Source organism: Ceratotherium simum, chromosome 12 (assembly GCF_057802395.1).
Source record: "Ceratotherium simum simum isolate JZ-2026a chromosome 12, ASM5780239v1, whole genome shotgun sequence".
NCBI lineage: Eukaryota > Metazoa > Chordata > Mammalia > Perissodactyla > Rhinocerotidae > Ceratotherium > Ceratotherium simum.
Window position 1 is genome coordinate 50,136,625 of NC_141911.1, and position 12,672 is coordinate 50,149,296.

Genomic DNA, 12,672 nt, shown 5'->3' on the forward strand with positions numbered 1-12,672 from the left:
ATGGTCTTTATTATGTTGAGGTACTTTCCTTCTATACCCATTTTATTCAGAGTTTTTATCATAAATGGATGCTGTATCTTGTCAAATGCTTTCTCTGCATCTATTGAGATGATCATGTGATTTTTGTTCTTCATTTCATTAATGTGGTGTATTACGTTGATTGATTTGCGAATGTTAAATCCCTGCACACCTGGAATAAATCCCACTTGATCATGGTGTATAATCTTTTTAACGTATTGTTGTATGCGATTTGCTAGTATTTTGTTGAGGATTTTCGCATCGATGTTCATCAGTGATATTGGCCTGTAATTTTCTTTTTTTGTGTTGTCCTTGTCTGGTTTTGGTATCAGGGTAATGTCAGCTTCGTAGAATGAGTTAGGGAGCTTCCCCCCCTCCTCAATTTTTTGGAAACGTTTGAGAAGGATAGGTATTAAGTCTTCTTTGAATGTTTGGTAGAATTCACCAGGGAAGCCATCTGGTCCTGGACTTTTATTTTTGGGGAGGTTTTTGATTACTGTTTCGATCTCCTTACTGGTGATTTGTCTATTCAAATTCTCTACTTCTTCTTGATCCAGTTTTGGAAGGTTGTATGATTCTAAGAATTTATCCATTTCTTCCAGATTGTCGAATTGGTTGGCATATAGCCTTTCATAGTATTCTCTTATAGTCTTTTGTATTTCTGAGGTGTCTGTTGTAACCTCTCCTCTTTCATTTCTGATTTTACTTATTTGTGCCTTCTCTCTTTTTTTCTTGGTGAGTCTAGCTAAAGGTTTGTCAATTTTGTTGATCTTTTCAAAGAACCAGCTCTTGGTTTTATTTATTTTTTCTATTGATTTTTTGGTCTCTATTTCATTAATTTCTGCTCTGATTTTTATGATTTCCCTTCTTCTACTGATTTTGGGCTTTGTTTGTTCTTCTTTTTCCAGTTCCTTTAGGTGCATTGTTAGATTGTTTATTTGAGATTTTTCTTGTTTGTTGAGATAGGCCTGTATTGCTATAAACTTCCCTCTTAGAACCGCTTTTGCTGTATCCCATAAATTCTGGCATGGCGTATTTTCATTTTCATTTGTCTCCAGGTATTTTTTGATTTCTTCTTTGATTTCTTCGTTAACCCAGTCGTTGTTCAGTATCATCTTGTTTAATCTCCATGTATTTGTGGCTTTTCTGATTTTCTCTCCTATAGTTGATTTCTAATTTCATACCTTTGTGGTCAGAAAAGATGCTTGGTATTATTTCAATCTTCTTAAATTTATGGAGACTTGTTTTGTGGCCTAATATGTGATCAATCCTGGAGAATGTTCCATGTGCATTTGATTAGAATGTGTATTCTTCGGTTTTTGGATGGAATGCTCTGTATATATCTTCTAGGTCCATCTGTTCTAGTGTGTCGTTTAAGGCCAGTGTTTCCTTATTGATCTTTTGTGTTGTCGTATTTCTTTTAACTGAGTAGGCCCCCAGCGTGGCAGGTTGTTAGGCTCAGGGCCTTACAATTGCTGTAAGCCTCTAGCCTATTAGGTCTCTTGTCAGCTCTCTGAGGATTGCAGCTGGGTGGGGCTGGCCTCAGGCACAGGAGCACCCAATTGTTTCAGGCTTTGGAAGGTGGGGCAAACCTCCTATGTGGGTCTTTGAGAAGCACAAGTCTTCTGCAGCTGACAAGCCCTGTTGCCCACAGGTCCACACACACAGTCAACACAGTCCTGCCCCGTGTGAGCGCCCCGACCCCCAAGCGGACCCAGTCTCTCCAAGGCAGGAGCCCCACACACTCCACCACCACCCCACACTCTCCACCCGCTCCTTGTGCACACCCTGCCCCACTCAAGTAGGCTCAGTTGCCAGGCTGCAGAGAATCCAGTCACCAATCTATGCAGGCCCACACATCGCCTGAGGGCTTGTTGTTGGGTGGGGCCAGTCTCTAGGGTGGGCTGCCTGCCCTGGCTGAGCTGGATTATATCGGTGCTCTAGCGAGTGGAGCAGACCCTGGGCTAGCAGGCCTCAGGGAGAACTCCAATGATGTCTGTGTCAGCACGCTCACACCAGGCCACAACAATGGCCGCCGCCAATGTCCCAGTCCCTGGAGAGGTCTCACCCCTCACCGAGATGCACTCAGGGCCTATTAGGTGAGTCTCTTTTCACCAAAGCACTGTGCACCTTTCTTTCTGGTGATTTTAGGATGCTTTCTGGAACGGGTGAGTTTGTGCGCGGGCCCTTTAAGAGCCAGTTTTAGTTTCTTTGTGAACCGGGTTTTCTGGGGGTGCTCCCCAATGCTTTAGTAGCAGGCACAGTCAGATATTATGCCGCTGGTGTCAATTGTGCTGGGTCCACAAAATGCCCACAGCGGGGGCGCTCCCGGCTCAGGGCCCCGCGCCTCCAGGGAGGCTGCGTACCTGTGAGCTGCTCCCGGCGGCTGTGAAGCTGGCGGCTTGTGAAGGTGGCGTTTTTCCTCTCCGGAAGGGAGTCTCTGCCTCTTCTACCCCAGTTAGGATTGTCCGTTGTTGCAGGAGTTCCTCTCATCCAGTTTTCAGTTCTGTCTCAGGGGTAATTTTTCACGAGTAGTTGTAAATTGGCTGTGTCCACGGGAGGAGGTGAGTTCAGAGTCTGCCTACGCCGCCATCTTGACTCCGCCTCCCTCTAAATGTTTCTTTTCTGTGAGCTGCTCCCGGCGGCCGTGAAGCTGGCGGCTTGTGAAGGCCGATTTGATTCTTTTCTAATGTAGGTATTTAGTGTTATAAATTTCCCTATCAGCTCTTGTTCAGCTATGTTCTACAAATTTGTTCTGTTATATATTCATATATTCAGTTCAATGGATTTTTTGATATCCCTGAGACTTTCTCTTTGACCCATAGGTCATCTAGATATGTGTCATTTAGTTTCCATGTGTTTAGATATTTTCTTGTTATCTATAATAATAGTTTTCTTTTTGTTTCCATGGTGGTTAGAGAATACACTCTGCATGATTTTATTTCATTTTGTGTTTTACATTTGTTGAGGTTCACTTTATGATCCAGAATACAGTCTATCTTGGTATATGTCCCATAAGCACTTCAAATAAATGTGTGTTCTCCTGTTCATTAGAATGTTCTATAAATACCAATTAGTATTCTATACATATCAATTAGATCCTCTTTTTTTGATAGTGTTGTCAAGTTCTTCTGTGTTGATTTTTTGTCTCGCTGTTGTATCAACTGATCAGAGACGGGTGGTGATGTCTACAATTATAATGAGGTTTTTGTCCACTTCTTCCTTCAATTCAATCAGTTTTTGCTTTACATATTTGGCAGCTCTGTTATTTGGTATATATTCGTTTAGGATTTACATGTCTTTTTTATGGGTTTATCCTTTTGTCATTCTACAACATTCATTTCTGTCTCTGGTATTTTATTTGCTCTATATCTACTTTATCAGATATCAATATAGCTACTCCTGTTTTTCTTTGATCAATGTTTTATGATTTTTTTTCTATTCCTTTATTTTCAACTTTCCTATACCATTATATTTAAAGCAAGTTGTTTGTGGGTAGCATATAGTTGGGTCATATTGTTCAATCCACTTGGACAGTAACTGTCTTTAATTGGCATATTTAGAAAATTGCTTTAAAAAAAATCAACCACAGCATTAATAATAAAATATGAAAAGGTATGTATTGTTCTATAATTTTAAAATCAATTTTACATTTATTCTTTTATATTTTTCACATAAAAACGTAAAGTAGTTGCTAATTTTTTATTAATAGCATAAAATTTTTATATGTTTGGAAACAGAGTCATTGACTTGATTTGAATGAGGCAGCATTCTATAATTGAAAATACATGGAATAAGAAACAAGACCTGAGTTCTAGTAAGTGTTTTGCTAGTAAAATGTTTCGTAATATTTATCAATATCACTTACCATCCTAAATATCAATTTGTTCTGTCAGAACCAATTTGTTGTGAGGACCTAATACAATGTTTGAAAGAGTTTGTAAACTATAAAACACTCTGCGTATATCGCCAATTACTATTAAGCCTAACTATTTGCCCAAACTCACAGAAAATAGTGGCTCAGTCTGGTCTAGAACATGAGGCTTTGCCTTCCTAGCTTTTACTATAAAAGCTATTTTCCCAATTAAAATTATGAGACATCTCTGCATTTGTTTCAAGGTATACTTTAGAAGTTGAATACTTTCAACTACCCAATATGTAACTTTAAAAAAGAATTTATCATTGATCAATTTTACTTGTTTACTTATTTTTTATAAAATTACTCAAAATATTATATAAGAATAGCATTGCTTATTAATTTTAAAACATCAAAGACAATAAAAGCACAGTAGGTAAATTGTTTATAACCTTACCATTTTTATTAAAACCCAATTCCTCTTAATTAAATTAGATTGCCTCAAATTCAAAAATACAACTGCATAGAACTGAATGTGAATCATAGAAATAATATTATATATACATATGTTAGAGATCAAAAGATAAAAGACAAGTTACCAAGTGGAAAACTTGAAATTGAGGAGAAAAGAATAATAAGTCTCATGACAACATACAGAAGACAAAAAAATAGCAATCTAGTTTAGTGACAGGGTATTTCATTTTTTCCACAAAAACTGTGAAACTTTTGAGAGGTGTTGGACAATAAAATATAAAATTATGGATGAAATAAAGAATTATTGACCTTCTGTGTCAGAAATCCTAATAGGACTGGTCCTATCCAATCTCAGAGAAAATGTGCAGTTAGTAGATTAGACACAGCAAAGCTACTTGGTTCAAGAAACCCCATGGTTAAACTCAATATAACTTATAATAGTGACCTAAATGCTATGTCAAACTAGAGTTTGAATTCTCAAAGGAATATTTTCAAGGTGTAAGAAAAGGAATGGAGAAATTGGTCTAAGAAATGATAAGATAAAGCTAGAGCAAGTGAGGATAGGGGAAAGAAAAATTCAGCATGGTTCAAAAGAGATTTAAAAAAAAACAAAAACAAAGGAAAATAATACAGACGTAGTAACTTTACCTGGACAGCTACTTTTAGTTTACATATTACATTAAGGTGAATGAAGTGGTCCTCTGTTTTGGTTTGTTTCTCAATGATTTGTTCTCCTAGTGGTCATCACATATTAATGCTAGCGATAATTAAATTCCATATTAAACCAGGTCCTATGCTCTTTCCCTGAAGAATGAATGCAGGTTAGCGATAATTCTTATTGGATTGTAAAGCTCTTCCTTAGGAAATGGAACAAAGAAATTATTCCCTAAAGCCTATCCAAAGGAAAAACCTCACAAGTTTTATTAGCTTGTTAAATAAAACAGTAGGCAGAATTGGGAAACTCAGTAAATGAAATAAAGAAATTGAGAAATGTAAAAATATTAACTTTTTATTGAAGGTAAAATTGCATTATGATGTGCAATGAAGCCTGACTTAACCAATACCTATCCAAGCAAGTATCTATCACATAACTGGTATTGCCATAAAACTAGAAGTTCTAAGTGGAAAAGAGGATGGCTGTAGACTGCTCGTATGTCCTCAAACTGGAACTTTATTAACTTTGTCTGAAATATTAAAGCAAAAGTTATGTGCTCATAAAGTCACATAATCTAATTCGTCAAGGATCAAATGGTAAGGAACCTATAGTTTGAGCTCGGGTATCTTGTTCAAGGATACAGGTCAGTTAAACTAACAAATTCACCCTATTATCATCTCCTAAGAACAACTGAATGAATTTTTCTTTTTACTCTAGTGCACCAAAACTATGAAAACCTGTTTTAGCCCTTTGATTCTCATCTGCTTTAACACCTGTGTTCAAATGCCAGCATTCAACTTCAGAATGATCTTGATTACCTGTTGAAACCAATTTTGTCATTTTTATTGAATTTCTTTCTTTTTTTTTTTTTTTACATTTCTTAATTAAATTTTTGTGGAAAGTTTATATTTTTCTCTACAACTTTATTGTCTTTATGACTAGTAAACAGAAAGTCATGATTTTGTAATTTTATAGATTTTTTTCAAAGTCCTCTGAAGATGAACTTGATGATGTCATAACTAAACATAATTGTAAAGGACTATATTTGTAGAGATGGATTAGTGATAAGTGATGTACAAATGAAAGATGATTTTATAGCTTTAGGATTCGATTATCAGATATGTTCTTGTCATAGGTGGTTTCATTATATAAATAATAGAATCTGAATTTATAAGGAATTTTGCTAATCAGAACACATCTTTCTAAATCATGTAATATGAATATTCAGTAATCAGAAACTATTTTTTGCAATCTCAAAGCAATATCTAATTTTATCCACATTACAAACTTATTGAATTGGAGTGATTATTACGCTTACTCACAGCATAATAATCTGAGAATATTACTCACAAAATCAAGTGAGAGATAGAGTCTAAGTTGTCCAGAGTCATACAGCCTTGGCAGAGAATATAGATCTCATTCTTTCAGACTACTTGTTAGGAAGCGTTAACACTTTAAAAGTGCTTTTTACACTGTCATTTGCATGCTGTATTCATGACTTTTGCCATATTCATGTATCTTCTATATGATTATTTATTCATTACTGTTATTTAGGTTGATTCGTTTTTTACTCCAAGAAAATCTAAGTATAGAAATTTTACATCACTGTCATGAAGGAAAAAACAGTATACCTTAGTATAAAATGAGGGTAACTGTAAACCATAAGCATAATGAAAACTGCTATTAAACTTAAAACTGTAAACTTATATTTTAAAGTATCTTGTGATAATAAAACTCACTTATTTTTTAAAATGACTCGTCATTATTTCTAATGTAAAAATGAAGCATTTATGATTCTTATGCTATTAAGTTACAAATAACAGACAGGGTTTTGTTTTCTTAATTAGAGAGTTGCCTAAACTGTTAGTAGAAAATAAGACACCGTAATATAATGACTTAAAAAAAGAGAAGTTTATCTGTCTATCTCTTGTAGAAGAGTCTGAGAGGGCAGGTACAGGGCTAATAATGTAATTGGCTTCTATCTTTGCCTCCAAGTTGCTTACTAAAGTTGTCATTCAAGCTGTGAGACATAACAGAAATGGAGAACATCCATATACTTCTAAGTCCGTGACCTTGAAGTGGCACACATCATTTCAGAATGCCATTGCCTATTGGGCAGAACTTAAATTGCAACACAACCTGAGAAGTGTTATTGTAGCTTGATGACCACATGCCCAGCTAAAACTCAGACGGAAAACTACTGATGGACGACCAGTAACGATATCACTGGTTTAAATAAGGCAGTTAAACACTGTAATTTTGTTATTACCAGCATCAACAATTCAAGCTCACATACATGTCACTAGAAGTGGTAAAACACAGTTAAGTGCTTTCTTTGAAAATATTGCATATTGAGAATTGTTTCTTAAACATAGTTAAGAGGAAATTTTATTCCATTAATTTTTTCAAGAATCTATTTGAATCAATCTCCAAAACTTGTTCTTTTGAATGTGTTCAATTATTTAGTTATACTTTCAAAGTGCTAGAAATGAAGTTCTTTCAGTTACTGTTGCCATCAGGTTTGGGAAACATTTTAGGATACCTTTCAGGCTCTCTCAAAAGATTCTTCATAATATTCAAAAATTTTTCAGATGAAAACAACCTTGTCATTTAGATAATGAAAGAGACTAGCTTGACATAACCAAGGTTTGTAAACTGTGGCTCCATATTTCCATCACATTCATTCTTCCTTGGAGAGGCAATATGGGAAGACTCTTTTGTATGGACACATTAGGATTTTCAAGTGAACAACTATATTTACAAAACATGCAAGTTTCAAAGTCAATTCTACTTATGCATATAGTCTTGCATAATGAAGATTTTTCCAAGGGAGAATTGAAGTTTTTCTCTCAATTAGAAAATATGAATGAAGAATTTAGAATACTACACCTGGTAGCTTCAGTTTGAAAAATAGATGTTTGTTGTCACTGGCCCAAACTTTACAGACTGAGAAAAGATTCAAGAATGCTGTGAACTGTACCAAATTTAAAAGCTGGAAAGATTTATCTGGTTAGTTTAAGACAATGACATAAATGAAACAGAAAAACATATACGTACACTACCTATAGGAAATTATATGTACTGAAGGTCCATATTTATTTACATATCACCTGTTATATAGTGCTGGGTTACATGACAGGGACACAATAAAAGTTTTAAGAAATAGTTGCTGGACTGAGAGATGGTAGTCTTTGTGGGTGAGTGACATGAATCAAATAAGCACACGAATTTATGTAAAATTGCATTAGTGACAAATACAAAGAAAAAAAGGCTAATGATACTGTAAGAAACTGAATTATTTATAGAAATGGTTGATGTAGGCAGGACAAGAGGGCATTCCTCATTGAGTAATGAATGAGGTTCAATACGAAGAGTAAACTAAATAATATATATATTTAATTATATATATAAAATATAATATATAGGGGCCAGCCTGGTGGCGTAGTAGTTGGGTTTGCGTACTCTGTTTCAGCGGCCCAGAGTTCATGGGTTTGGATCCTAGGCGTGGACCTGCACCACTCATCAGGCCATGCTATGGTGGCCTCCCACATACAAAAAAAATGAGGAAGATTGGCACAGATGTTAGCTAAGGGCCAATCTTCCTCACCAAAAAAAAAAAAAACATATATATATATAATATATAATATACATAATTGCCTATATTTGGCTTTCAAGTATGGACTACTCTAGAGGTTGGTCAGATTTTAAATCAATTATTAGACAAAAGTTCTGACTAGAAAAACGTGGACCAACCGCTTTAGCTGGATAAATGAGATCCCACTAACTAACTTTTGCCAATCAGGCTTCGTTGCTGGACGTTAGTATGGGTTCAATACCACAAAAAGTTCATAACTGCTATGTACAGATTAAAGAGTAGTGCTGCCAAAGACAATCTGTGTGAGTGAGGAAGAGAAAAAGAGGAGGAATGGAAGCTGCCTGGGGAACTATTGATTCATCACCATAATTTCCTCAAGTCTGGAGAAAAATTGGACCTCTCTCTCTTCATGCTCCCTTATCACTTTAAACATTCTGTAGCACTTGCATATTGCCAGATTACTTGCTTTCTGGTTTGTCTCTTACATTAGAATGTGGATTTCTCAAGTGTAGGAAACTACATGTATTATTGTTATTATTATTTATCTCTTCATTTATTTTCTTATTTGCAAATGAGAACAGGTCTTTTTGCATATGAAATATGGACATCAAATATTAATTAGAGACTATTATTAAAGGAAAGGAAGGTTTTATTAAACTGGATACGATTTTGATTGGTCAAATCAGATGCCAATCATTTACTTAGAAAACAAAGGTGTTTATAGAGACTGTGCAACATGTACACGATATTTTTTACATTGCAATGTAAACCACTATAATCTGAATTTAAGATTTTCTTTTTTTTTTTTTAAAGATTTTATTTATTTTATTTTTTCCCCCCAAAGCCCCAGTGGATAGTTGTATGTCATAGCTGCACATCCTTCTAGTTGCTGTATGTGGGACTCGGCCCCAGGATGAACGGAGAAGCGGTGCCTCGGTGTGCGCCCGGGATCCGAACCCGGGCCGCCAGCATCGGAGCGCGCGCACTTAACCACCAAGCCACGGGGCCGGCCCATGAATTTAAGATTTTCTTAATGTGTTATACTTTACTTATACTCTATCAACTAGCTGGAAATCATGAAAATTCCTTAGAAACTGCAACGTATTGATTCAAATTTTTTTTCATCAGTATGCTAATGTATTAGTTCTTTTGGAAAACCCTGAGAAATTGTTATAAAACCACATCTCAGAACCATAATATAGTCAGGGAATATTTTTTTGCTTATATTTCTGCATTGGATCAGGGATATAGAATATTACATCTTTTAAAAACTACCAGGTTGTGTAAATTGAACTTATGCAAAGACGTATGACTCACTGAGTTTAATGGACTTTCGATTGACAAAAAAAGAGAGACAAATGTGGTTTACAGCACATTACAAATTATGTAATATCCTATGATATTAATAATCCCAAACATAGCTCAAGAAATACAGCCAGAAAAAAAGATTTTACCAATACTTTTATGATTATATACAACAAAGTTAATAAATAGAAGGTAACACTTTTTATATTAGAGAATGGTTTCTTTTTTATTTTTTTGAAGTATAGACATTTACACCATAAAAAAATCACACTTCCCTCAAAGAAAAACCAAATAACTATTTACATTTATAGAACTGTTTTCTCTGTCTTTCAACCTATTAAACATTTAAAAAATAATCTAAGTATATTAGTATATGCTTTATATAGAAGATTATATTGAAACATAGAAATTAACTACAGAAAATTGACACCTTAATATCATTCTTCCAATTATATATGTGCTATATAATATAGCTTAGTTTTTTGTTTTGTTATTCGTGTGTGTGTGTGTGTGTGTGTGTGCATGTGTGTGTTTTGTCATCCTCATACTAACTCAAGAACCGTTAGGTCATCAATCAACATAATCTAGTGTTGTACCATCCTTAAATTCTCTCTCTCTCTCTCTAGATATAGATAGATAGATAGATAGTTCTGCAGATATATACACATATATTCACATACATATGCATAAATACATATGTATATATACACACATATGCATAAATACATATGTATATATACACACATAAATCTTTTTCTCCCTATCATTGCAATTAATTATTTATTTCTCTGCTTTACTTTGATCAAATAGTATGCTGTGTAGCAACAGTAAAACCTAAAAAACACTTTACTGTTTATAAGACAATTCAAAAATTTGTTGTACCCAATGGCTATAGCATCAAGTAAAATGACTTTTTTCTCTTTTGTACTTTAGTAAGGTATAATTTTTTTTAACTTTTGGAGACTAGAGAGTTACATTACCATAAAGCATAACAGGACCATTTTCCCATAATAACTATGCCAAAAATGCCTGAAAACTGAGACACAAGATAATACACGAATTTGAAAGGTGAAATGAGAAATCTGGTCATTTGTGCAAGAACTTACCCCAAACTTGATTTCATGACAAGTTTTCTGTTTGCTCTAACACTCCTTGGGTAAAAGAGCAAGAAAAAAATAGAGGATATCTGCTCTCACCATGACACCTTAGGCGCTAAGTTTCTGTTGGCATGTGACTTAAAATAGATCTGCAACTTGAATGCAGGTGTTGAAATGGTAAGGAATGAGCAAGAGAAAACTAAGGGATATTCCTTAAAGATGCATTGTCAGAATGCAAAAATAAATGTAAATAAAAAAGTGGACAGTTTTCATGTTCTCACAGGGCAGGGAGAGGGGCCGGGGAGCTAAGAGCTTCAACCATGCACAGCGGAGGTGGAGCTGAACCACAAACTCTCAGTGGGCTCGTACCTCTGCAAATTTTGCGTGAGTCCTAAAATTTAAATTTATGTTACTTGAGTTAAAGTCAGTTTACTGCTCCGGTTTTCTTCCGAGAAAAATCAGTCCTGATAAGGAATATCAGATTTGGCAATGCTAAGTAGGCACATGGAAAGTGAATTTAATTGCCGGAAGAGACTGAGAGATGAGGCAGGTTCTTTACAGATTTGAGAAGTTACAAATTTCATTGTGGTGGTCTTTACGTCTATCGCCTCGTTTTCTGTATTTTTCTCAGAGGCACAGAGACCTCTTGTACCGCTCCGGGGCTTTGCTTCCAGAACTGCCACACTCAAAGGCTATTTCTACCCTTTTCAAACCTATTACTTTGTTTCTGATTTTTTTTTTTTTTCTCACCATGGCCTTGCTAGTTTACTGTGACTAAAAATATTGCAATACTTTGGCTATTTCCATTTTACCAGAGTACTCCTAAAAAAGTAGAAGTGTAATTTAAGTCTTGTTACAAGTGGAAAAATATTTATAGAGGATTTTTTGTACATATTTTCACTTGTTTATCAAGCACGTTATGAAATACTAGAAGCCCCTCTAACATGTAACAATCTCCCTGCTAAAATTGCTGGTCATGTTGGTTGAAGTATCAACTTGATATTCTTGACAGATATCTTTTACACATACTTGTGCCTGATGTTCTTATCATCACAATATCATGTTAAGCTAATTCACTTCATTGTTGAATACATTCCTTATATCCTTGTATAGTCATGATTGAAGTGAGAGTAGTGACAAAATATAAAGATTTATAAAATACATCACTGTCAAATTTAAGAAAACGACATCAAAAGACTGCTTTCTCCTCTAGGTCTCATATAATTCTTTATTCAGTTGATATCACAGCAATGAAAAGGCATTGGAGAGTTTTAATTAGAAGAATTAAATGGCATCATCTTGTGCTTAAGACAAAATTATCTTTCAGGCTGGTTTTTAGAGATAGACAGAGATTGGACTGTAAGAGAGAAAGAGTGCAAGTGGGTATACTGTTTGGAGAGCTGGAGAAAATAGCCGAGACGAGTGGTAATGGTGGCCAAAACTAAGGTTTAGCAATGGCAATAGTGAGCAAGATCTATATTTTGGGATGTGTTTAAGAGGTGGAACCAATAGATTTTTTAGATAAATTTAGTATGATTTATTTGGGGGATGACAAGGGTTAGATATCTCTAACCCTGGGTAACTGAATAGATGAATCTAACCTTTAGCAATAAGAGGAAGAATTGGGTAGGAGCAAATTTGGGGCCAGGATGTAGAAATCAATGATTTTGTT